Source organism: Arvicola amphibius, chromosome 7 (genome assembly GCF_903992535.2).
Source record: "Arvicola amphibius chromosome 7, mArvAmp1.2, whole genome shotgun sequence".
Taxonomy (NCBI): domain Eukaryota; kingdom Metazoa; phylum Chordata; class Mammalia; order Rodentia; family Cricetidae; genus Arvicola; species Arvicola amphibius.
In genome coordinates this window covers 16471560-16498946 of record NC_052053.1, presented here as the reverse complement: position 1 = coordinate 16498946, position 27387 = coordinate 16471560, and positions in this window count along the sequence as shown.

The following is a 27387-nucleotide window of genomic DNA, read 5'->3' as shown; positions in this document are numbered from 1 at the left end:
CATAAGTTTCCATCCTCTTCCTACCCTCAATCCCTCTCATATGTTTCTCCTTGTTCTTTTTCAAATTCATGTCTCTTTTTCATGAAATGTTGTTGCACGCATGTATTAATATATATGTATATATATACGAATACATAACATCAGCCTGCTCTCTCTGCATAATGTTACTTGTATGCAAGTTTCCAGGCAGACCATTTAGAATTGGCTAACCAATCGGTGTGCTCTCCCCTTAGGAAAACGATTTCTCCTGCTCCTGCTCGCAACACTTCTTTGTTGCCTGCAGTTCTTTGCCTAGGGTTGAGGCCTGGTCGTCTTTTATCCTTCCTCTCTGGCATGTCAGCTGCTGTTGTCCTTGGTCAACTCATGTTTAGGCAGTCATGTTGGGGAGACTTTTATCAATATCACAACTGCTGATGGAAGCCTGGATACAATAAAATGTGCTCAGTATACCAAATGAAAATGACAATAAATCCTACATTTATAGTCAGTGAAAATGTCCTTAAAGCAAACCGCGGGATATAATCAGTTTTAGAAAAAAAAGCTATAAAAATCCTCCAGTGTTTGTCACTAGAAAAGTCCGTTAAAGGCATCTTTTATGTAAGGAGAATATTAACCCAGAGAATCAGGAAGCAGTAAAGAGCAATGAGGGTGATACATGTGTAAATAAATCTAAATGAAATTTGACCTCATAAAATAATGCTGAAATTGAGTAAATTGAATGGAGGTGTGTACAGACCAAAACAAAAAGATACAGTGGACAGCAGAATGCTAAATGAAGTGAAATTGGGTCTTTATTCCTAGAATTCTCTAAAGAGGGTCATCAGAATTGGACAAGTAGGAATGCATGGTGTAAGAGCAGAAAACTATAATAATAGTGATAAAATTGAAATGCTGATTAAAAATAATACTTGGATGTAAGATTGTGCAGTCACAGCCAAATATCCTGTTAGGGACATAAATTATAAACTGATAAATATACTTGTTTAGTGACAAAAACTGTCAGACTGTTTTGAAAATCCAACCATGCCCCAGTTTCAGAGGATTATGTAAATATTAGGATGTACAGAGTTTGAAAGAAAAAACATAGGAGATGGTATCACTACTCATGTTTATTCCCAGTAGGTAGTGACAGAGCTCAAGACCATACGACAGTAATTTTTTTGGTAGCAAGTAATAACTATATGAATGATTTTTCTCATCATACATCTACACACATATGTATTGTACATCTACTGTGTCTAACAACTTCATGTCTCTCTTCTCCCTACTTCCTTCTGTCTGTCTTTCTGCCCAGTTTCCAGTTCCTTTTTGTCTCTCCTCTACATTCAGGTCAACTTTAAAAAAAATACTATTCTATACACTGAGAGAAAACATACTTGTTTTTTAGTGTCTTATTTTTCACAGTGTCACCCTTCAGTTTTATGGTTTTCCTAAAAATGACAGAATTCCATTCTTTATGGTGGAACAGTAATCTACTGTATAGACTTTGCTTTTTAGTCCATTTGTCTCTTGATGCCTAGGCTGATTCTCTGTCTTGGACACTGGGAACAGAGCTGTGGTTAATTGAGTACATAGGTGTCTCTCTTGCATTCTGATTACATGTTTTTCAGATTTCTGCATAGCAATGGAAAAGTTCTGTGAAGAGAGATGGTCCTCTCTTGTTATCTTCAGTTTGCTGTTCTTATGGAAAGTTCATGCTGCATTCCATAGTAACTATAGTTATTTGTATTACCACCAATAGTGTGGATACCTTTTGCTCCATAATTTATTATTTTCAGATTTTTTAAAACGATAATAGTTATTCAGGGATGAGATGCAACTTCAGTGCTGTTTTGATTAGCAGTTCCTTGATCTCAATTTGATTCAATACATTTGTGGGTGTTTGTATTGCTCCACTTGAGAAGCGTATGTTCATTTTTGGTAGTTTTAAAACTGAATTACTTGTTCTTTGTTGTTTATTTTATTTTTTAGTATGCTTATAATTGAAATAGACTTGCCTTACTTTCCTCCTTCCCTTTCCTATCTCCAGCCCTTACCAGGAATCTTCCTTCTAACTTCTCTTATGTGCCCTCCCACTCTCAAGTTGATAGCCTCTTTTCTTTGATTTTATGTATATATATGCATATATATACATATATTATTCATACACATATATTATTCATATGCACATATAACTTACATGTATTATACATATTCATATACATATATAAATGTGCATGTATGTATTTTTGTGTGTGTGAGTACAAATATATAAAAATATAACCTACTGAGTCCATTTTTGTTGTATGTATATTTATGGTTTCAGGCCTGACTACATTGGACAACCAAAAAGACAGTTAATCTCAGGAAGGGGCTAATTATCCTTCTTCCAGTAGTGATTAGTTGCTTTTAGTCTTTGTCTAGGGGTGGAATTGTACAAAATTGCCCCCGTTCCCCATCAATATTTGCATTAACAGTCCCCCCATTCCAGCGTTGTTTATCCAGCTGTTTATAGGAGAGACTGTTTAGCTGCAGACTTCCTTGCATTCTTGCTCTTAGAGCCTTTCACCCAGCCCCTATTCCGTGATGTTCTTTTAGCCATAGATGCCGGAGCAGTGCTACTGATAGATCCATTAGATTTTTGTTATTTTCAAAAAGAAGGTTGTACTTCTGTATTTATATTTAGTAATTGTGTGTGTGTGTGTGTGTGTGTGTGTGTCTGTACACATGAACAATTAATGAAAAAGAGGCTATGAATTTGTAAAAAATAGGTGGTGTGTATCAGGGAGAGCTTGGAGAGAAAAGGAAAGGGAGAAATGGGGGTTACTACACCAAAGTGAACACCAGTGGGGGAACTACCCTTTAATCATTTGATGTTTCATGAATGCTCAGATAAAAAATTATGAGTATCAGATCTACATAGAAAACATCCAGCCCTCAAAATTATAAAAATAACATGGATCACCAAGAAGTGTGTAGGGGGAGGTTGCTTGGTTGTTCCTGGCCACTTGGATGCTCAGCCCCAAAATAATCATTCAGAAACTGTATTAATTAAAACACTGCTTGGTCCATTAGCTCTAGCTTCTTATTGGCTAACTCTTACATTAACTTAACCCATTTCTATTAATCTGTGTATCGCCATGAGGCTGTGGCTTACCAAGTAAAATTCCCAGCGTCTGTCTCCAGCAGCTCCATGCCTTCTTCCTCTCCTTCTTCAGGTTCAGTTTTCCCCGCCTACCTAAGGTCTGCCCTATCAACAGGCCAAGGCAGTTTCTTTATTCATTAATGGTAATCACAGCACATGGAGGGAAATCCCACATCAAAAGTGCTGCTTTGTTTGCCCAGAATGATATTAGTAAATTATATTAGACAACCTGATTTTTATACAACTTCACAATAGTCTGATGTAAGGTTACATTTCTACAATAATCAATAAATAATAATTTCTACAATAATTAATAAGTGTTAATAAAAGAAGAAAAAAGTGGACTGGAGATATTGCTTAATAATAAAGTAATTGCTTAGTGTGCATGAAGCCTTCAGTTTAATTCCTAGCCCCACATATATTCTTTTTCAAATACCTCATGTATTGATTTCAATCATTACTGCTATAAACACTTGGGAGCTTTTCCTGCATCAGTGTAATGTATTTTGAGATTGTCATTCCTCTGATCATATTTTCTATTGGGTTATGTCTTGCAATGTGTTTGAGAATTAAATGTTTAAATTTATTGTTATTAAAATTGGAAATGTGAGTAAAAGCTCATATAGACTCATGTATCAGTTTATATGTTTGAATATTTGTTATATTTATTTTACATATTACCTATTTATCAATCTTCTGTTAGCTGTACAGGTTTTTTGTTATTCAATGAACTGTCTCTTCATTCTGTTGTTCACTTGTTGGCATAGTCTGTGTATTACTCCTTAGTTAAGTTATTATCCATATAGATTTCTCCTAGACAGTGGGCTATCTCTTCCCTTTGCCATTTGCTTTTCTGAAGTTTTAAAAATTGGTTCTTTGTGTCTTTCACATTCTACCGTCTGATCCCATCCAACTCCCACCCTACCCCAAAGTAAATCAAAATAAAATTGAAGAGAAAAAGAGGGAAAGAAAGAAGAAGGGGAAAATGCAGTGTGACAGAGTTGAGTCACACAGTAAACACTTTTACCCATATATTTTTACATGCAGGCGTTTATAAAAATGAGTAATTGGTCTCTGCTGTACCCTCAACACTGGGCCCTCACTGGGAATTTTCCTGGGTATTTCGTTGCTGCCCTGTGTCTTAGAGATCCTGCAGCCTTGGTTGTGCAGCACTGACCACTCCTGCTACCCACCCCCTGTGGGTGTGACCCAGCCCTGTACAGTTCACAGATAGAGTGGATGGATGGGGTAGATGTTGGAGTGGCCAACACCTAACTGTGGCTCTGGGACTGGGTGGTTGTAGTGTTGATCTTCCTCAGGAGCAGGTTTTTTTTTTTTTTTTTTTTTTTTGGTTTTTCGAGACAGGGTTTCTCTGCAGCTTTTTTAGAGCCTGTCCTGGACCTAGCTCTTGTAGACCAGGCTGGCCTCGAACTCACAGAGATCTGCCTGCCTCTGCCTCCCGAGTGCTGGGATTAAAGGCATGCACCACCACTGCCCGGCTTTTTTTTTTTTTAAGATTTGTTTATTTATTATGTATACAACATTCTGCCTCCATGTATGCCCGCACGCCAGAGGAGGGCACCAGATCTCAGTACAGATGGTTGTGAGCCACCATGTGGTTGCTGGGAATTGAACTCAGGACCTCTGGATGAGCAGCCAGTGCTCTTAACCTCTGAGCCATCTCTCCAGCCCCTTTCCTAAGGTTCTGAAGTCATTTTCAGAGGTCATTACCTAGGCCAGGATCTTGATGTGTTTTCCCTAGTAGCTTTGAAGTTTCTGGTTTTATATTAAAGTCTTTGATTTAAGAAGCCATATCTTAAAAAGATAATGACACTAACTATGGTCAAGATGTTAAATTACTAACAAAATCAATATGTCATTTAGAACTCAAATTAATTTAAATTCAAACAGATAGTTGAATATAGACATATGCAGGTATTTTTGTCACCTATAGCTGGTCCAGATATCCAAGTGCAAGGGGGCTACTTGGACCGTGGTCTTTTGACATTCCTACTCTGAGAGGTCACATGATGACCATTCAGTTTGGGCTCTGGCTTGCTAAGGCAGTGAGAGAAAACAGTTCTCACCTGGCTGCTTGGAAATTCTCATGTGACCTCTATTTGGTAGTGGTCATCAGTGGGAGACTTCTGCTCTAATATCTGTCAGTCAGTTATTTTCTCTACTCTTCTGTTCTGAAGATACCCAGCAAGTCATTCTTCCTAACAGAAAATCCTCTTCCTTTACAGGTTTTTCTAAGCCCAAGTCACTTGTATTCATTTAGATTTTCCTCCTTTAAAAAAAAAAACAAAAAAACAACCTATTATTGTGCTTGTGTGTATGATGCGTGTCTCTGTAAGAGAAAGCTGATGTGTGCATTGCATGGCACATCTGTGAAGGTCAGATAAAGCTTAGTGGGATAGTTTCTTCCTTTCCACCTTTGTGTTGTGTTTCAGAGGTCAAACTCCAGTAGGCAGGGTGGCACGGCAAGTGCCTTTACCCTCCCAGATATCTCGCTGGCCCTTTCAGGATTTTTCTTGCTGGCTTTCCTCTTTGACCAAACAAAAGTGCACTTGTCTGTTTCGATTACTCTTCCTAAGTCCTGCAATATGCTGAGTATCTTTTCTTGTTCTGCTTTCACTAACAGTAAGGTGGCTTTGTGGCTGATCGGATCCCGTTATAGGTTTCGCTGCCTGGGTGATTTGAGGACCTCAATCCTCAAGAATAAAAAATTGGAGAGGGAGGTGTCACCAGTATTAGTGTGTGGCAATTTTAACTGAGTTTGTCAGTTGATCATTTAAAATGTATTTTATGTATGTGTTATATAATATATAATTGTTATACATATGTTATACAACATAATAGATATTTCTGTGTCATATATGTGCAATATATCTCTGTGCATATATATATATATATATATATATGCTTGCTTGACATAGGCTTAAGTACTAAAATTGAAAACAAGTTTAAGTAACTTTGCTTGTATATTGAATCTCTCAGGATGGGAAAGAAAACCATTTAAAGGCTGTTGGCCTGGAAATATGTTAATCTGGCTTCTAACCCACAGCAGACTCTGAGTCACTGTGACTGGCACATGTGGTTTTACCTTGACTTACATGGATATCATAAGCAAGGTGGTATATGCCAGTGTGCTCTTTAGCAAACACCCTTTGGTTGCTTGGTTTACCAGCTCCTCTAGTAAAGACATGGTTTGTTCATGGAGTGCCAGTGGTATGCCAGGGTATGCCAATCATGGTTTCGACAAATAATTGTTTGTGAGTAATCAAACTATAGATATACTTTGTTGTTATTAAATGCCAGACTATAAAATGTGAATGGCCGTTTAACATTTTAATGATTGTTTTCACTAAGAAGTTGTATTTTATCTCGACTTATATGTGAATAGGATATATTTTTCTATTGAAGCATTTTTTTTCTTGATTATGATCAGGCTGTTAATTTGAACTGATGGAATGTTTGGAACATAATCTTGGAACATAATCATTTCATTTTGTATTTTAAAACATTTCAAGTTTTGGGCTTTTTTTTTTTTTTTTACAAATGACAACCATAGAAGAGATACTTAACATAAATTACGTGACTGTATATGCTAATATCCTAATGAAATTCTCTCAAATCTACATAAATAGGTTATTAAATGTTGACTACCTGTTACTAATTAAAGTTTTCAGTGTGATGATTGCCAAATATCTGTAGAATAGGAATACTTAATATACTTCTTAATTTATATTTCTTAAGCATTGTAAGTCATAAAAATTTGACTAGAATCTTTTCATGACAGTGCAGTGTGTATCATTTGATTCTTAAAACTTCAATGAAATATTAAACCTTCCAAAATAAGTGTTTGTTTTTTAATAAAATTGTAGGACAGTATGTGGTGACCTTTGCTTCCTGACATATCAATTATTATTTCAAAAACTTCTTTAATGTCCCAATGGTTGTATAAAAATCCCGCTTGTTATGAGCCAACTTCTGAAAGAGTTGTGAAATGTGACCCAAAAGAAAGTGAAATTTTATTTTATACATATTTCATATGTATGATGTTCTATATCAACAGAAAAACCCTGCATTTTCTCTATCTTGTGTTGGACTCTTCTGGTCAACCAGCAGCGTGTGCTGTGAGATTTGGTTTTCTTTTACACAGCTAGAGTGAGCAGTTGTGGTAATCACCAACTCCGTCATCCTCTGCTTTTTAGTTCCTGTTTTCTGTGCCTGGCAGAGAGCTTCACAACTCATAAAACGTCCTCTCTGCACCGTGGGGAGAAGTAGTGCCTTACCTAGTCCAGAGCAGTTTCAAAAAAAGGAAACCAATTATTAGTATCTTGAAGGTTGGACTGATGGAATACTTTATAATTTTTATGTAATTCAAAATATCTCCCTCAACCTGCTCCCATGCCACTTAACTGGATAAGTGAAGCAGAATTAACTCCATCTTTCAAATTTTATTTCACAGCCTTTCAAGTTACCTTAAGGCAGCATATTAATGTTGGGAGGAGATCTTTCCAAAATATAGTGATAGCTTTTATTTTCTCGCAAGTTGAAAAAATGTTCCGCTTAGCGTGACGCAGTAGGGTGGATTTTGAAGCATTTCTAGTCGTTTCTCACTTCAGTGTGTATCTTATCTACATCACCTACAAACAATTTGCAAAGCGTTTTCAATAGATAGTCATATGTAGACAGATTTTTCTTTTGGCTGCCACCTCACACACAAAAAACTCCAGATAGTTATTATTAATTATGAAAACTTGAGCCTATAGCTTAGGCTTATCCCATTCACACTTATAACTTAAATTAACCCATTTTCTATTGATTTACTTTCTGCCTCATGACTTTATTACCTAATCTCTGTAATACCCATCCTGCTTGCTCTGCAGCTTGCCATTCTACCTTTCTTCCCAGCGTCCTCTGTGCCTGGAAATCCTGTCTAGGTATTAGCCATTCAGCTTTTTATAAGCCAAACAGAGTGACACATATTCACAGTAGACAAAACAATTATTCCACAGCAGTTATATCTCTGTGTGTGTGTATGTATATATATATATATATATATATGTATATATATATATATAATTTCTAATAAATGTCACTTCAGGAATTTAGGAATTTAGAGGTTCCAGAAACTCATCTTTCACATTTAGCCAAGACTTAAATAAACACAAATTCCTGCTACAAATTTATTGTAGTTTCATGCTTCCTGCTAATTCTGTGAATTTAGAGAAGAATTTGATATAGCAACTGGAATTTTGGGTTAAGAAGATGCCACAACAAAAACATCTCAGCATTTTCCCCTTTGATTGGAAATATTAAGGAATTAACCTGCTTAAAATATACTGGGAGGCGGGGAGTTGATTCATGAGAAAATTTTTATAGGATTTTTACATAGTGGTTTCTGGCTAGTGATACTCAATCAAAAAAGAATTATTACGTTAATATTGGTCCTGCTCATTTCATTTAAAGAAGGACTTAAAATATCTGGGTATCATACAGGAAGTATAAGGATGTATGGTGTGTACTCTTCATCTTATATTTGCTCTTGACACTCAACGTTGGCCAGGCCAGTATGTGTCGTTGTTTTAAGTCTTGTGATTGCTTCACATTTTTTTTCTCAGCTCTTGGCAAAGCAGGTCAAATGCATCAAAGGTTACTGCCGTATCTAATGAAATGCTCGAGGTAGGAGCGTTTCACTTTTTGACTCCCAAAGTGGATGAATAGAGGTGTATTCTAACGGTTTCTCTTCTCGTCCAGGTGAGCCATAGTCAACGTTAGTAGCCTATCTCACCCCACCCCAGCACATGCTGACTTTGATGCTTTCTTCATCTCATTTCAGTTCTCAGCTTTCACATAAGCCAGGTGAATTTTTCCCCCACAGGATCTGAGACTTTTAGAATCCACAGTGGGATATTCACGGTCTCCATAATTCTAAGACCTAAGACGACAGTATTGACTGGAGAAAGTGTGTGCCTTGTTGTGTATGTTTTAAAAACTATTATCAATTTTGTCACACTTTTAATTTGATCAGTAGAAGTAGTTCATTTTCATTGGCCACCATGGACTGAGTGTTGGTTGAAAAGAACAGATGAAGAGAAGAGCTCTCATCATTTCATTGAGAAGCATTATGCTGGGAGGGAAATCTGGGTTTGGTGTACTCTTGAGTTCTTAGTCTAGTTAATAAAATAATTTAAGAATGGACTCAAAAGGGAGCTAATGGGCTCCCTTTTAAAAAGTTTGAAAGAAAATAAACTAAACAAAACTCTAAAGCAGGCAAACTGCCAATCTCCACAGCTGCCCAGAGGAGGTAGATAGAGGAGAAAGAGACAGAAATGGAGGCAGAGACACACAGAGAGAGCTGTTAGTCAGGTGGTAAGGTCCGAAGTGTGTTGGGTAAGCAGCCAACTGGCACCAGAGAAAGAAGGGAGCTCAGAGTACCAGAAAGAACATATGTAGGCTCTAGTTAGCACTTGAAAATAAACTCATAAGAGAAAAAAAATGAATACTTACATCTTCCTGAGTCTTTAAAGGGATAAATCTCTCCATCTTTTTAGTGTGGCCAAGGTGGGTCTGCCTCCAGAAGGTTGGTCCCTTGGCTAGGTGATTGACCTATCAGCCTGGTGTGCCAAATCTTCACCAAGGCCAAAGATTACAGTCTCTTTAGAGCCGGGCGGTGGTGGCGCACGCCTTTAATCCCAGCACTCGGGAGGCAGAGGCAGGCGGATCTCTGTGAGTTCGAGACCAGCCTGGTCTACAAGAGCTAGCTCCAGGACAGGCTCTAAAGCTGCAGAGAAACCCTGTCTCGAAAAAACCAAAAAAAAAAAAAAAAAAAAAAAGAAACTCATAAGAGAAAAAATATGAATACTTACATCTTCCTGAGTCTTTAAAGGGATAAATCTCTCCATCTTTTTAGTGTGGCCAAGGTGGGTCTGCCTCCAGAAGGTTGGTCCCTTGGCTAGGTGATTGACCTATCAGCCTGGTATGCCAAATCTTCACCAAGGCCAAAGATTACAGTCTCTTTAGCAGAAGGAATTTATTTTCTTTTAAAGGGTACTGCTTACTGTAATAACGACAGGCATTTGATGGGACATGATAAATAATATGTTGATGTCAGGCAGAGGACTGAAGTATGTCGGCTGCTCCTGCTTTATTAGAGCGGCCGGCCAGTGGTGTTGTAGAATCCAGACAATAAGCTCAGTAACCTGAAATAGAGCTGAAAATTCAAATGGAAGAGAAAGGACATATCAGACATTAAGAAGAGATATGTAGAATGGGACTTGGGTGTCCTCAAGTGGCCTCTGCTGGTCTGCAGATATGAAGAAAGAAAAGAAACTTGCTCCGTCACACTGCGCACATAGCACAGTCACATTGTTCCTAGAAGGGCTTTCAGGAAGCATATAAAAATACATGAATTTCTGCGGTTCCCCTGCAAGATGGCCCGTGAGCTGCTTGCAAGCATAATAAAGAAGCTTAATTACAGGTTCTCAAAGGAAACTTTTATAGTCTCCTTCAGTAGCTCCATTGCAACTTTTGGTGCATATATATTTTCTGTTTAAAATCCAGCATGTACATATTCTTTTCAAATTTTGTCTGGTCTGTTTTCTTTGTGCATATTGATGTGTTTCATAAAGGCATCTCAATACAAGCATATAATGTGCTCTAACCGTGTTAATGTCCCCTCCCCTTTCCATTATTCTCAGTCAGCTTCTCATACAACCGCCCATCTACTTTCATGTCGTATATATTTGACTTCAGCTTAAAAACTCAATGATTCACAGATAAGAAAAGGCTTGCAGTGTTTCAGATTCTGACTTAGCTAAACATTTGATAGAGGACCGTATCTAAAATACCTAAAAAGTTAAAAGATTAAATACCAAGACAACAATGTAGTCAGTAAGTAGGCTAATTAAATGAACAGGCAGTTCTCAGAAGATAAAGGACAAATGTCCAATAAACATGAAAAGAAGTCCAACATCTTTAGTCAGCGAATTATGTTAAGACAACATTCAGAATTCATCTCGCCGTAGTTAGAATGGTTCATTAAGGAAACCAATCGGGAGTTTTGAGATGCCTTAATGGATAAAGATGCTGCCTACTTAGCCTAAAGATGGGATGGCATGATTCTCAGAACCCACATGATGAGAGAGAACCAACTTCCCTATGTTGTCCTCTGACCTCTCCGTATGTGCCATGGCTAAGTACCACCTCCCCAAATAAATAATTTTTTTTAAATTAAAGAAAACAAACCATTAAAAAACAAATAATAAATATTGTCAAGAACGATGGGGAAATGTGACACTTGCCAACAGTTGGTGGGAATGTAAATTAGTTCAACTACAATGGAAAACAGCGTTTTCTCAACTAAAAATTGGCTACAGCTTGACAGCGACACCCCACCTATGAGTCCATACCTAACAGAGTCTAAATCGAAATCCTGCCCTGCTATTCACAGTAGCCAAGTATAGAATTAGCCTTAAGGTCCAAAGCAAGATGAATGGAAAAAGAAAATGTTTCATGATACAGACAACTGAGTTTTATTTTGCTTTTTAAAAATAACTAAATCATGTTATTTGTTTGAAAATGCCTGGGAAGTATTGAGAAGACCACTTCAGGGTGTAAACACAGGTGAAGGCTTTCTGAATAGAACCCTGATGACTTAGGGAATAACTAAGATGTGACCAATGGGATTGCAGGAAGTTGGAGAGCTTCTGCATAACAAAGAAAACAATCAAGAGCAGGGTCAGCCTGTGGAATAGAAGAAAAGCTTTCTTAAAGTATACAGTTTAAAGTATCAGAAGTCAGATAATTAAAGGTAACTTTCATCAGAGACCTGACAAAAAGTGCTTCTCATGGTTTTTAAGGCAAAGATTGCTGTTGATTGTGCATAAGGGGAATGGCAGATTTTTTTCCTAAGTCATTTATAGAATTTGAGACCTGAGAAAATTTATTTTCAGAATTTCTGTATGCTAAGCTTTCACATATCAAATATATTCAATTCCAACATTAATAAGATCTAAAATTCATCAATTAGGGACTGTGGTTAGGTACTTTTTACATGCTGAAATACCTCAGAAAAGCAACTTTATCTTAAGAGTTTTTGGGGTTCTAGTCTGCATGACTGGGAAGGCAGGGCAGAGCTCATGACCGCAAGAGGACACACTAGGGCATGTCACATTTGGGCAGACCAGGAAGCAGAGGGTAGGGAATACAGGTAGGTGCTCACCTATTGCCATCTGATTCTGCCCGGGACTCCATCTGGGTAAATCTTCCCTCTTCACTGACTTCTGCAGAAGCTACCAGCCATAAAGACACACCCAGGGGTGGTGCATGTAGGTGATTCTGACTTCCATTAAGTCATCAGTGGAGACCAAGCATCACAGATTGCGTTAACATCGACTGAGTTGTGTAAGGATAAAGATGGAGTATTTAAGCCCAGCTTCTGAATTAGCTCAGACGTGTTGGGTCATTTGTGCCTTCAGTGCTCCCATGTTTACACCAACAGTGCCATCCCCTAACAAGTCTAGCTGTCTAATTGGATTGCTTGTTTGGTTTTATCAGATAGACGATCGAGTCATTCCTACCTCTGAAATGTCTTTTAGTCTCCTGCTATGCCACTCGTGTTTGGGAAGGGAAACTAAAGATTAACTTATATTTCAGTGCTGATTTTTTTTATTTAACTTATATGTTTCCTTTAATTTATTTTTTATTAGCTTTTAATTTTTCACGTACGGGTGTTTTGCCTGCCTATTTGCATGTGTGACGCATGCATGTCTGGTACGCTCAGATCCTAGAAGAGAAAGTTGGTCTCCCAGAAAGGAGAGACCTAGGGGTGCTTGTGATCCATCCTGTGTGTGCTGAAAATGGATCCAGAGTCTTCTGGAAGAGCCGCAAGCATTTTTTTTTCCAGTTTTGCTATATTGCTGCTGAAGTGAGCAGACACAAGCATGCTTTTACTTTTTTTTTTTTTTTTAAGAAAACAAAGTATCTTTTTTCATTATATGCCGCGCACCACGCCCTTGTGTCTTTGTTCGATGTGCTGGCATCCAGTTTGCGAGATTCAGGCAAGGGGCAGGAGGTTAAAATACACAAAGACTCACACAGACAGAGAGACAACGACACAGGTCATCCTTGAATTCCCCAAGAATGCCCCCTTTATTGTGTTCAGGGGCAGATTATATAGAGATAGCCACGCCCCAGCCAAACCCACCAGAAACCACTCTGCCATCAGGAACTCCTGAAGGTCTCATGCTCAGAGCAGCTGTAGGCACTCAGATCAGGGGATTACAAGAAATTCAGGATCTGGGGTCTCACTGCTCCCAACAATTATACATACCAATCCAAGTTCCTACTGCCTCCTCTCCTCTCATTCTCTCCACTTATCCTACCCCCACCTCCCATCCACTCCTCAGAGAGGGTAAGGCACATTGTATGGGGCTTTGCTCATAATCTCACTTCTACTCTTCAACTGGACTTTTGGAACTCAGTCCAGTGCTCCAATGCAGGTCTCTGCCTCTGTTTCCATCAGTTGCTGGATGAAGGTTCTATGGTAATATTTAATAAATTCATCAGTCTGGCCAGGCGGTGGTGGCACACACCTTTAATCCCAGCACTAGGGAGGCAGAGGCAGCTGAAACTCTGTGAGTTCGAGGCCAGCCCGGTCTACAAGAGCTAGTTCCAGGACAGGCTCCAAAGCTACAGAGAAACCCTGTCTTGAATAATTAATAATAATGATAATAATGATAATAATAATAATAATAATAATAATAATAATAATAAATTCATCTGTCTGACTACAGGTCAAGGTCAGTTCGGGTACCCTCTCCTTTATTGCTTAGTGTCTTAGCTGGGGTCATCCTTGTGGATTCCTAGGAATTTCTTTATAGCCAGGTTTCTTACTAGCCCCATAATGGCTGCCTCGATCAAGATATCTCTTCCCTTGTGCTCATCTCTGTCCTTTCTCCATCTTGACTATCCCATTCCCTCAAGTTCTCCTTGCCCCTTCCCTTCTCCCTCCTCTTCCTTTTCCATCCTCCCTTCTCCTCCCACTCCTACGTTTCGAATTTTGTCTGGTGATCTAGCAACAAGCATTCGTAACTACTGAGCCATCATCTTGCCAGTTCCTACATGCTCAAAAACAGAAGCAAACAAACCAAACCCTCATGATTTCATAATTATTAAGTTAACCTTTGTATCCGTATCTTTGCTTCTTTGTATCTGTATCTTTGTATATGTATCTTTGGTTCAAGAATGTAAGCCACTCCAATGTCACTCTTACACAAGAGAAGAGACAAACTCTGGCTCCAGCATCCTGGAGTCTCTTTGTTTCCTGGGCTCTAGGCCAGGATCCCTAAGAGCTATGCATAGGGAACATGACCTATAGACTCTCTGAGTGCAGAGACTGTGAAAGAAAATCTCTCTGAAAAAAGCCACAGAAGGAAGGCCAGTTAGAAACAGGGCAGTGGGGTCTGAGCAACTGAGAGGATTTGTCCTACAGCCTGCAGGGTGCCAGTTGCTGTCCAGAATACATTTTTGTTACCTTTGCTCTCCAAAAAGCCCAGACCATTTCTGTTTATAGCATAGAAGGAGGAGACTTACTTGCAGACAGGTCAAATGGGCACTGGAAAACCTCAGCATTAGAAGCCACTGGCTTGTTTTCTGATGGTTTTAGGACTCTCTGCAAAGAATAATAATGGCCAGGGCAGGCTGAAGGTTGACCTCCTTTTGCTCATGATGCCAGTGTGGAGTGCATTAGGAACATAGCCAACACTAAGCTCCATGACCTTGATTTTGTTTGTACAGTAGGAAAATCTGCATGTAACCATCTCTAAACTTTTAAGGGAGTTCTTCTAAACCTTTCCTTTATTTCTGCACACTAGTTGTGCAGAAAAAAAATGATTGCTATAGTTTCTTTTTAGAAAACCTGGATTGAATTTTCCCATTGCCTGGTAAGGGTAGAATAATCGTGCATAAATTCAGCAAAATCTTGGAATGGATTTCTATCAACTGCCTGTGCAGAGAAGCAAATGATGATCATAAACATTTCCAAAACAATCGTCATTGCATTCAGAAAACAGAGATACACAGAAGTCACGTATTGAAGCTTTAAATTATTCTAACACAGGCCATACAGAATAACAGCCTCATTTGTTTTTGTCAAGAAAGACAAAAAGAGGTGCCAGGAGGGAAAAATAACATAGTGGTAAAAAGTGCATATAGTTCTTGCAGAGAACCCAATTTTGGTTCCCAGCATGCATGTTGGGAGTCCTACAACTGCTTGTAGCTCTAGCTCCAGGAGATCCAATACCTCTGAGGATGTTGCAATCTCTCTCTCTCTCTCTCTCTCTCTCTCTCTCTCTCTCTCTCTCTCTCTCACACACACACACACACACACACACACACACACCCTTTAACAGCAAAAAAGAAAAGAAAACAATGCTAATATACTCATAGTTACATCTTAAAGAAGATTTTTTCTCATTTTTTGTATTAAACTATATAATTTTTACAAATTTTTCACCTCCTCCCATTTCCCTTTCCCTCCCTCCATTTCCCTTCCCCCTCCCTCTCCAGTCCAAGGAGCAGTCAGGGTTCCCTGCCCTTTGGGAAGTCCAAGGTCCTCTCCCCTCCATCCAGGTCGAGGAAGGTGAGGATCCAAACAGACTAGGTTCCCACAAAGCTTAAAGAAAATTTTTAATATTATATTAAAACATTATCATTAAAGAGGGACCCATGTGATGTTTCTGATTACTCAGATATGTACAGACATTGTAATGATTAATGACAACTAATCAACCAAATGTCATGACATATGCCTAGCACTGTGCTGATTGCCTTCTTAGGCTTAATGCATTGGGCGCTCCAGACAGTGCAGTTCCTCAACCCCAGTTGGCAAGGTAACTCAATTCCTTGCTTACTTTTTTTGTCTTACAGTTGAAAGAATCGGATTTGAAGCCAGTCCATTAGACCCCCGTGTCATCATGACTAACCACTGAGTCTACCTACTCCTTTTGTGGCAGAAGCACAATAGTGCCTGTCCTTCCCAGTTAGTGTTGAGGGTGCAATGTGAATTTATTCAGTATTTCTTTTTATGCAGTTCCACAGCCTGAGCTGTTTGATACTCCATCTCTGCTGGTCAACATCAAGGTTTCCAAACACAGCCCAGAGCTGGGCTTTGCTAGATCTGTGATGTTCCTTATTGTCCTTCCATTCTCCCTCTCATCACCACGCTCCCTCCCAACATGTGGAAGCAGAAAACCATTTTTATGGGGCATTAATATTTCCTGTGGAAATTATAGCCTGATGTCATTTAACTATGGTTTTAGAAAACAGCACTTAAAAGAATTCTGTTTTAAAAAAGTAAAGAAGCGAGAGTCATAGAGTCATACATTGTAGTTATCTGAAACAAAGAAGCTTTCCACATCATAGTTTGATATATTGGTACCCAGAAGTGCATCCCTCTTCCCAAATATTCTACACATTGAAAACCAACAGGTCGTCTTCTTAGGGGTTATGTTAACTGAGGCATAAAGAAAAGGGACAAGACAAAAACATACTTAGGTTGCATAACTTGCCATTCCCCCTTTTGGTCACTCTCTCCTCTTGTACCTGCCTCTCTCCTCTTGTCTAATAATCCTCATTCTGCTGTTACGCGCGTGCGCGCGTGCGTGCACACACACACACACACATACACACTTTTGAATTAGAAAGGACATGCTCTGTTCTTCTGAATTTAGCTTTCTTTAAACGATGATCTCTACTCCACCCACTTTCTTGCAAATACCATTCTTTATGGCTGAATAAATTCCACTGTGTGTACTGATGCACAATTTTCTTCATCTGGTCATCTATTGGGGCATCTTTTATTTCGTATCTTGGTTATTCTCAGCAGTGCAGCAACAAGCAAATGTGGAGGCATCTCTGGGAGATGCCAGGATCCCAGTGGACATATATCCAGAAGTGATCATTATTGGACCATGCGGTAGTTCTACCTTTAGTCTCTCAGAGGACTCAATGCTAATTTCCACAGTGGCTTCATTGATTTATATGTTCACCTGCAGTATAAAGGGTCCTTTATGAGGGTGATAACCTCAAGCAACTCATAAAAAGCTAGACGTATTTTACCTAGTACAACAGGCCTATATTAAATCCCATTTCGTTGAACTATGTGGAAAAAGCTACATTTTTAAAGTTCAAAAATATGTGCCAGTTAATGCTTACAAAATAAGAGAATATTAATACTAGGGATCCTGATAGACTGTATAATAAATTTTTGGAATATAAAAGTTTGAATTGATCCAAGGACCTAAGCAATAAAATAATTTCCACTAGTAAGATAGTAACTTGACAGGCTCTCCTCCTGTGTACTATTCTTTGGACACAAAAACATAGTTTGAGGCAAGTCAGAAACAGGTTGTTTTGAGCATTGAAGCACAGCAATGCTTGTGAAATTGCCCCACTTTCTGAATAGAAATACTTATTGTAGGATACAGTCTTTTCTAGTATATTTTGAAGAGTTACCTTGTTAGATGCTGTTTCCTAATGCCAGTTACAACACCAGGAAATATGATTATTAGTTGTCTTTCCAAACCTAACCCCAGAAAATGAGCATCATAAATGAGATTCGTCTTCCCAAAAAAGTGGAAGATACAATCCATAATTATCGTCTGGCACTAAAATTTAATGATGTATGTTTTGAAAATTCGTAACAGTTACGAAAAATCTTAAAGCGCAAGTCTTTAGAATATAAACAAATCCATGCCTAAAAGGATTGTTTATAAAAATCTCCTTCATTAAACAGAAGATGTCATATCTTCTACAATGAATGACATAATTTCGGAGCTTACTCGAGTAGTATTTAGGAAAATAAAAGTAAGTGATTTGAGTGTTGAAAAGTACTTGGTCGTTATTTGCCCAGGGAAACAGTGAAGGACCTGGATGGTCAGGATGATGTAGGCGTATCTGCCTTCTTGAAGCCATTGCTGTAGAAAGAAGCGGTGGACTGTGTTCCGCCACCCGGCTAACTTTACCGCAAATAATTACACGGAAACTGTATTCTTTTAAAACACTGCCTGGCCCATAGTTTCAGCCTCTTATTGGCTAATTCTCACATCTTCCTTTATCCCATATTTAGTAATCCGTGTAGCACCACGAGGTGTGGCTTACCAGGAGAGATCTTAACCTGCATCCATCTCGGAGAGGAGAATCTCTCCTCCATCACATTGCCAAGAGAGTTGCATGTTTTCTTCTTATCAAAGGCCCGCGACAGCTGCCTAGCTGCCACAGTGGAAGACTGATACCCCCTCCGAGACTGAATTACTAGCATTCTTCTTAACCTTGATTTTTCAACTGGTAATTTAAAATGCTAGTTCATTTTGTTCATCAGTAAAATGGGGCAATTCAGACTAAATCTTCTGTGATAGAAATCGGGCAGATCCTTAGACTGAGATTAGGTTGGGTTGTATTTCCTTGCCATGGGAAACTGAACCAATCAGCAAAGAATTCATCATTTTGGCAAAACTACCCATTTTCATTTTATGCCAATTGTCCAATCTTCAAAACAATGCTTTTATTTTCCATTTTCTGGTCTTTTTTTTCTTTTTGTAAAATGAAGGCAAATCTAAATGAAACATTATTATGTTTTCTGAAACGATCATTGCTGCATAAGATAAAAAACTTTGTGTGAGGCATTGACATGCAGGAACGTGCTCCCTATGTTCAATTGTTCGAAATATTGCTTCAGCGGCGGAGGTTATAAAGGTCAGAATCTAGCAGAAAAGAAAATGTAAGTAGTTAAGGTATAAACCTGAACGTGGAAGGTATGTTGGATATGGGAAAATGGATTAAGGTATTTCCTAAATGCAGATGGTTATGTGTCCTATAACATCTTTAAAAGCCAATGTATAGTTAATTTATTCAGAAGAATTCATTGAATTGTTTTGAGTAGGTTGGTATTTGTAGCATGTTTAATTGGTGCATGTTTGATTAAGTGGAGAAATTGAGGGTTTGGGGTGGGTCTTGCTAATTGTTCTGAGACAGGGACTCAATGTATTCCCTTGGGTGGCTTGGAACTTGCTTTATAGACTAGGTTTGCCTTGAACTCAGTAAGGATCCCCTTGCCTCTGCCTTCTGGGTGCAGGGAATACAATGCTTTGTTAGAAATACCAGTCCCTTAGGAACTTAGCCATCGAGCAAGAAGCTTAGTCATGTGTGTCAAGGACTGAGGTCTATTTCCTTTGATTACTTGATTGCTTTCATTACTTGATTATACTCTCTGTTTTCTCATCCTTAACACTGAGCCAACTTGGTCCCTCCCTCCCTCTTCCCTCCCTTTCTCCCTCCCTCCCTCTCTTTCTCCCTCCTTTCCTTCCTTCATAAAGTAGGAGTGGTTTTGTGTTTTGCAATCAACTTCTGTCAAAAATATTTCTTACTTCATGAATTACTTTTGTTTGTCATTCCAGAAACTGAGCATTTCTTTCTGAACTTACGTATTCATGCCTATCCTTTGCATATGACATCTATGACCTAGTTCTCCAGAGTTCCACATTGAGTCTGGAATTTGACATTGGCTTAGTTGACTGTTTCTTTTAACATATGGTCAGTGATATTTTCTTGCTGGTGAGAGTTAGAAGCAGCAATGCAGGTCACCCACACTGTCCCCAGGGCTTATTGCACAGATACACATGTGACTAGGCCCGAGGAGTCGTCTTTGTGTATAACTTTTTCTACAATAATCTGGCTAGAAATGTCCTAGTGTCCTGCTTCAACATAAACATTAATATTGATTCCAAATATAGTTAGTCAACAAACCATATGCTAACTCTGTTTGCAGTTTCTATGGACTATGGCCAGAATTAACATACTTAGAGTTCATTTACTTTTTATAATATAAGTTTAATCTTTGAAATAGACCATGGAATTTATATGAAATAAAATCTTGAAAGGTAGATGGAAAAATCTTTATCTCTGGATTTCCTTTCTTGCCGTTACTACTTCAGTTCATGACATTTAGTTCACAGTGCAAGGTACAGTACATTATAACAGACAATGAATGGACTGTCAGGTTGATAATGGAGAGTAATTATTTATTCATAGATCTCCTGCATGGCATCAGGGAATGTTCCTAGCATTTTCTCTGGCTGCTACGTTGTCTTTGTTATCATTGTTAAACTTTCTGAGTGTGTTGAGATTTACGAACAGCATGCTTTGTGGCTCATACTCAAGGCCTTTATCTTCCTGTGATCTCGAACTAAAGTAATTAATTTTATGAGGTAAATGTAACATACCAACATGTTATAGAGAAATTGCTGAAGCGGTGTCGTGAAAACGTATATTTATGTCATCGTTTGCTGTAATTCCAGGTGTAATTCAGTGTTAATGAAGGACGATTAACAGAATCAAAAATGACAGGTACCCAGATTTATAATTTATTGCGGAAGAAATGATAGGTCTTAATAGCAGCATCCCATTAATGAAAGAACTGACCTCCACTGGCTGCTTACCAGGAAGGGGCAGGGAAGAAAGGTCTGGCCCAAAATGCCATTGCCTCGAAAGGCCATTTTTAGATACAACTTTTCTTTAGAATCCAGAATGGAAGATAAGCATGAAACACCTTGAATATGTGGTCCTGTAATGGTGTTTTGGCCAGGAAATACTGCTGGTTGTGCAGCCATGTTTTCTGCAGGAGCTATACCACACATGCTTTGGGCTCATGAGAGCAAGTGAAAATCATTGTTTTCAGTAAGCGGTGCTGGTGAGCTAGTGCGAAGCCCTGAGAAATTCCATGGACCTGTAGCAATGATGCTCTGTTAATAGTCAGCAAATTGCATGATTTAATAGGTCAGTACTGCTCAGATAAATTTTAAATTTCAGTATCACAGCTCAGGTCTGTTGCAGATCCACTGGAAGTAATGTTATATGTTTCCTGAAAGGGCTTTAAGAAAATATCATTCTAGGTAAGATAGAAGAGTGCATGTGTTTACTTGCTTTAATTTCTGCCCCTGAATAATGTTGCACTGATAATATGGACAAGTTTTTCAAAGATATGAACTCACTAAGGAAAACAAAACCAAGAATAACCAACAACCTAATTTTAGAAAACAAAAAGCCAATGAACAAGCCAACATTCCTGTCCTAAGAAAGTAAACTCTCGGTGGTTATACAGAATGGCACAACTGCGTAGCTTAAATCAGAGACATCAAAGTCTTTACTAGGATAACTAGAAGTAAGTATAAAAATGGGCGAAAAGCAAGAGAATTCATCAGTAGTCTGTATAAGTATCAGTGAAATTCTGGTGTCGTACTGCCTCTGGTTGGTAAAAACTGTATACATGGATACAGAGTCTGCACTTATGAAGAAGGTCAGTGTCACATGAGCATTTGAATCATGCAGCGAGTTGCCTCTCTTACCTCACATGGCACTTAGTCATGGACGTTTCATCAGAGAACTATGTTCAGATTTCTTGCAGCCTTCGTAAGAACTGCCTATAACGTGGACTGGCCCTAGGAGGGATTCATCAAAGCAATAGCTCAAGATTTGGACCTAGATAAAGTCACGAGACATGACGGGTTGCTGGTTTGTAGAAGAAACTAAGGGAATCACAGACCACATGGATTTTTGCAAGATTTCGTGGATGATGTCATCTTAAAGATCACACACCATTATGAGATTGGTAGGAACAGAAGTACAAGAACAGAGATGAATGAATTAAAGGAGAACTACCCGCCTTCTGAGAGCTGTCGTTAGTATCCTGGAAAAAAACTTCTTTAGGTGTTAAAGAGCCTTTTAAAAACTTGGCAGCATGAAGGCATTGCAGCTTTGCCACACTATGTATATTCTTACTTTCTAGGTAAGGCTCGTTATGAATTTTATTTAGGTGCTTTTTGATTACTTGTTTTTAACATTGATATATTATAATTAATAGAATTTAGTACAGTATAGATGCATATAATACATCAATTCAAATAGTTTGGATTTTATAATACGTAATAATTATAGTACTTATAATTACTCTGCTAGTGACCCTCAAAAATGACTTACAAAGTATCCAAAAAGTTGCTTAATGGTAGCATGGACCATTTGGCATTTGACTGCCTTTAAGATTAGTATGGATGTAAACCTAACCATCTGTTATCTCCTCCTAATCTTCTTCTAAGAGGAATAATAAGTAGGAAAGTAAAGGGACTTTATTGACTTTTAAGTAGTCCCTGCAAGGTGATTTAACCATGCTTTATAATTCATTATGTTAAAGGCAGCTGATGAAGCATGAAGCCGTCATTTCCGAAGTTAGTTTTAAAGGAGGTCATGACTGATTTTCAAGTTTTAAATCCCATGTGAAATCAGCTCTGAACTAAAAATGTGTGTGTGTGTGTGTGTGTGTGTGTGTGTGGTGTGTGTGTGTGTGTGTGTGTGTGTGTTTGACTTCATTGTAAGGAATATTTTCTTATTACTTATAAATGTTTTTTGAAAGAAGAATAAGTTGAAATAGGCAATACAGATAATAAAGAGAAGTCTATGGTCCTTGAATGAAATTCAGTTTTATCTCCTCTTTAAAAGAATAAAATTTTAGCACAATTTCTATGAAAGATTTATAAATATGTTTATAAAAATCAGTGAAAATATGGTAATAAGGTGAACACTGAGTTGATTTTACAAGTTAAATTATTTCAATATAATCAAAAAGTTATTTGTGCAAACTAACACTTGAAGCTTCTCTTGCAAATTATATTACAGATATGTGATTGGATTTCTTTGATTGTGGCAAAATAATTTTCTAAAAACTATTTTCTCTTAAGTTCCAAATGGCTGGATTCTGTAATTTCATTTTTTAAGCATTTGCCCTTAGCTCATGTTCTTGGTTTATTGGATTCACTGTTGCAGCTCGACTACATGACTGTCTTGCTAGGGTACTCACGCTTTCTATTTCTGGCTTTATATTTCAGCTTTAAGTATACTCTGTTGCTTTCCTTACACAAATCGTTCTCTAGGCCATGCTCTATTCTCTTTAGGTAGCTCCAAGTACATCTCATTACCTCTTAATTAGCTAGGTTTCTAACAACAAATATGTATTTAATATAGAAGTTTTATTAATGTCAAAAACTACTCCTCAGCATATTACCACTTTAACTGGCATGCTAGAAAAAAGTACTAATAAGTATTTCCTATGTAGCCTGTATTCACCATTTTACTTACTGGCATACTAAAAAGTATTTAATTCTTTATTTTCAAATCCTATAGTGTTTAAGTGCTATAATAATTTTTAAAGATCTACTAATTTAACTCCTCCATTTTAGATATGAGAAAATGTGTACTGAGGGAAGTTTAGAATTTTAATCAGAGCTCTCCAGCTGAATATTAACAGACCTTGACCTATTCATTAATTTATTGATGATAAAATTTAGGAAGTAAAAATTTATATATTTTATTATATGTTTAAGGTGTTTTATTACATGCATTCCTTCAAGTCTCCACTTAACTAAGTTGTTTTGTTAGGCAATTCACTCTGTTAGTATCTTGGCGGGAGCTCCAGCAAGAAATCCAGTGGGAATTTGTCTCTGCAGATTTATGGTCATGGAGTCCCACATACTGAAGTAGTTTCCAACATGCCGGACATGCTTTTGGAGGTCCGGCCTGGCAGATAATGCTCGATGAGCCTTTGATGGTTTATCCTGTAAGACAAGTTTAAATTCCAGAAGATACTTATTCTCATGGTCATCAATGAAGTTGCTTACCGGATTAAACGATTCACTGGTGTTCAACCTCACATCTGCATGACCTTGCTGGTGCAGCACTGGGGCAGGGTCAAGGACATTATCCTTGGACCAGTGCCTCCCCTCTGGGAAAAACAAGCTGTTCTTTTCTCACAATTGACTGATGGTTATTTTTTTCCCATTTCTTTGTTGGGGTATACAAATTATGTAGGATAGTTTCATCTCCTGTAGCCTTTCCTTATCGCCCTTTAAAGATGCTTATTAGCCATTACTGTATCTTGTTACATTAATTCTTCATTATTACAAATCCTATAATGTAAAATTCAGTCAGAATAGTAATTTTAATGTTCTTTAAACCAGCAGATAACCTAAAAATATCTTTACACTTCTAGATCTTTCTCTTAAAAACTTGTATGTAGGTTCTTTATCACCCCAAGCTGAGTTCCTCATTCAAGGGCTATATAAGCTGTAACCATCACCCTAATAAAGGAGACCTTGACAATAGAAAAAAACAAAAAAACAACAAAAAAACTTGTATGTAGAAATTTGTCCAGAACTTGGCCCAAGAGGACCAGCCAACCCTAATTTCCAATTGTAGCCAAACTACTGGGGTCCCACCTGGAAATCATTCCTTCTTCAGATAGGAGGGTGTTAATGTGAACAGGACTCCCACAATTCTCTTCAGGCTACCTAAGTTTTACTCTTCTCTCTAAACCCACTTCCCCTTTTCACGGATACCACCAGAGTGAGAACTCAGCTCTGGTTAGACTTCGGAAGGCTTAATGACTGACTCACTTGAAGGCTGAGTTAAAGTTACATTTGGGTATGAAATTTCCCTTAATCTCACCTAAAAAGATATGCTCCAAACTTGGGAGCCAAGATATACATTTTTTTGTGGTTTCCCATAAGATAGGTACTTTCTGGTGGGGTTGAGGGAAGGATCAAGATGATACACTGTAGAGCACTCTGAAGACAGACTGTACTTCTATCATTTTTTAGTGATCCAAACACCACACACACACACACACACACACACACACTCACACACACACACACACTTTCTCTCTCACACATAGATTTTCTCAAAATATTTGAATTTTAAAGAAATACCTGACCATCTGCGTTCCTGTATAATTCGGCCTATTTTCTAGCAATAGAAATTTGCAATTGGTGTGTATAATTTTTTTCAGACTGTTGGAATAGATTTCCGTATTCACTTTATATTATGCTAACAATGGGCAAAAATAATGAAGAGTGCACTTCCGTTGGTTTTCGACGTGCTTTCCTTGAGTAATTTATGCCCCGAGACAATGCTGTTAGTGTCTTGTTGCTGCGTCTGATATCTGTGTTTAAGTTCTCAGCTGCAGGTACTTGTTTATAGCTATGTTAAACCAATGTGCCTTTGTATTCCCTAATCTTTGAGTAATGTACTGAACTCTGTCATCTATACGTATTGTTTTTTTAAAAAAATCGGTTTATTAATGGTAAGGTACAATCAGTTCTATTAGTCTCATTGGAGGCAATTTTCTGGTTTCTCTGGAACCAATTAGAGGAATCTGCACAAGCATACCATTTTTCTCCTCCTGCCACATGGGAAAACTCTGAGACCCAGCAAAGAATGGGTTTCACAGCTCTGTTGTATTCAACTAACTGCTGTGGAGTGGGGTAGGTAGTGCTTGGGTTGGAGCTTTTCAAAATTTGTTTTAAAAGATTCCATACCCATCCAACTTTGTGCCGTCATTTATTATTATTTTTTCAACGCGTGGAGTGGTACCATATACTCCTTAGATGTGTGGACACCCAAGAGAGCGTGTTAGGCCCTCGAGGGACCACACCTTTTCGAAAACACTTGACAATTATTGGTAGTTCTTCAGCTGAACATTTCCTGCCCACTACCCCTTCCAGGAAGTTTTGTCTGTTTTGAGCTTTGGCATGTCTTGTGCCTGATGTCACAACCACTGTGAGTTCGTAGATGCGACTGTTCCAGTGGATCAAACGCAAAGCAAAACAAAACAAAGAACAAAACAAAACAAAACAAAACAAAGCAAAAAAACCCCATGGTTTTCTTGTAGTCACCTTCAACATTTGGCTCTTACCTTCTTCCCCTCCTTTCTTCTAAGGTTATCCCTGAACTTTCGGAGAAGGGGGTCACCAGTTGGTATATCTTGTCAGACTACTCATTATTGTAGCTTAGAGGGTTCTCAGCTGTGCAGGGCTCATGACTGCTCTTCTCTTCCAGGAACGTGCACAGCGTCTCCTAGCACCGGGAAAGCTAGCCCCTATGAAGCTTCCAGATATCACCAGCTTGCTTTCCGTGTGTTCTATGACTCAAGGCTGTGATGTTGTCGGAAATAGGATCTTCCAGTCAAGTTATGGAAGCTAACCAAGGACAGTGGCCTTCAGAGGCAAACATGAATACCTGTGTATGTGTTTGTGTAGGGGGAGAGAGAGAGATGACAGATGTCACTGTGCATGTGTGAGGGTCAGAAGATAACTTGCTGGAATCTGTTCTCTCTTTCAAGTATGTGGGTCCTAGAGACTGGATTTAGGTCGTCTGGTTTCACAGCCGTCATCTTCGTCTAACAACTCATCTTACCCATCAAGTAAATTTTTTCTTATCCAAGACGAAACTGTGGAATCTCTGTTAGTTCGATTATAAAATGAGTAGCTTGAAAGATTATATGAACACATGTTAAACAATTTTGTCAATATAAACGTAGAATGAAAATTGATACTGTAATATACACAACCCAAAAACCCACCAATGTTTAGCACATGTTAAAAAATCTCTTGATAAATAACAAAATGAGACATAGGTCAATCTCATCAAAGTGGAAAAAATATAATAGTTGATTAATGCATTGATAAAGGTATAGAGGGAAAGAAAGCACCTTAAAATGTCAATTTTGAGAGGAAATTTTTCAAACTGTAGATAAAGTTTGACATTTCAACTCTCAAAAACAAAACTTTTGTTTTAGGTGGACTCTAAAACGTCTTACATGTGTGAAAAAAATTCTTACTAGAACAATGTAAAGAGGATATCTTTTGCAGGATTGGTACAATCAGAAAAATAATAGAAAAACAGATATTCATGAAAATATAGAACAAAACTGCACGTATCACTACGATTAAGTTTCATAACAAGCACTCTGATTTTTAAAAATCAATTTGCTCAAGGCATTTTAACATATACTATCATCTGAAAAAAGTTTATATTCATACAGAATTACTGGGCAGTAAATTACAAATTTAAATCAATTTTGAGATGGAAGGAAAGAATGGGTGTGGCTAAAGATCATGAAGATGTCGTAAGAGGTAGGCTGTGCCACCATGTTTCCTGCTGGCCTTGGACCTCTGTTTTCCTGTCAGCCTCTAATCAGTCATTCCACATACAGAATAATTCCTCCTCCCATTGTAGCTGTTTCTACTGGGAATGGGCACTTTCTGCTTCATGATTATGCTACCATACACACCACAAGCGCCAACTTAGGATGGGAAAAAGACATTATATTCCTCCCCTGGAGCCCCAGAATAATAGGGACTAAGTGC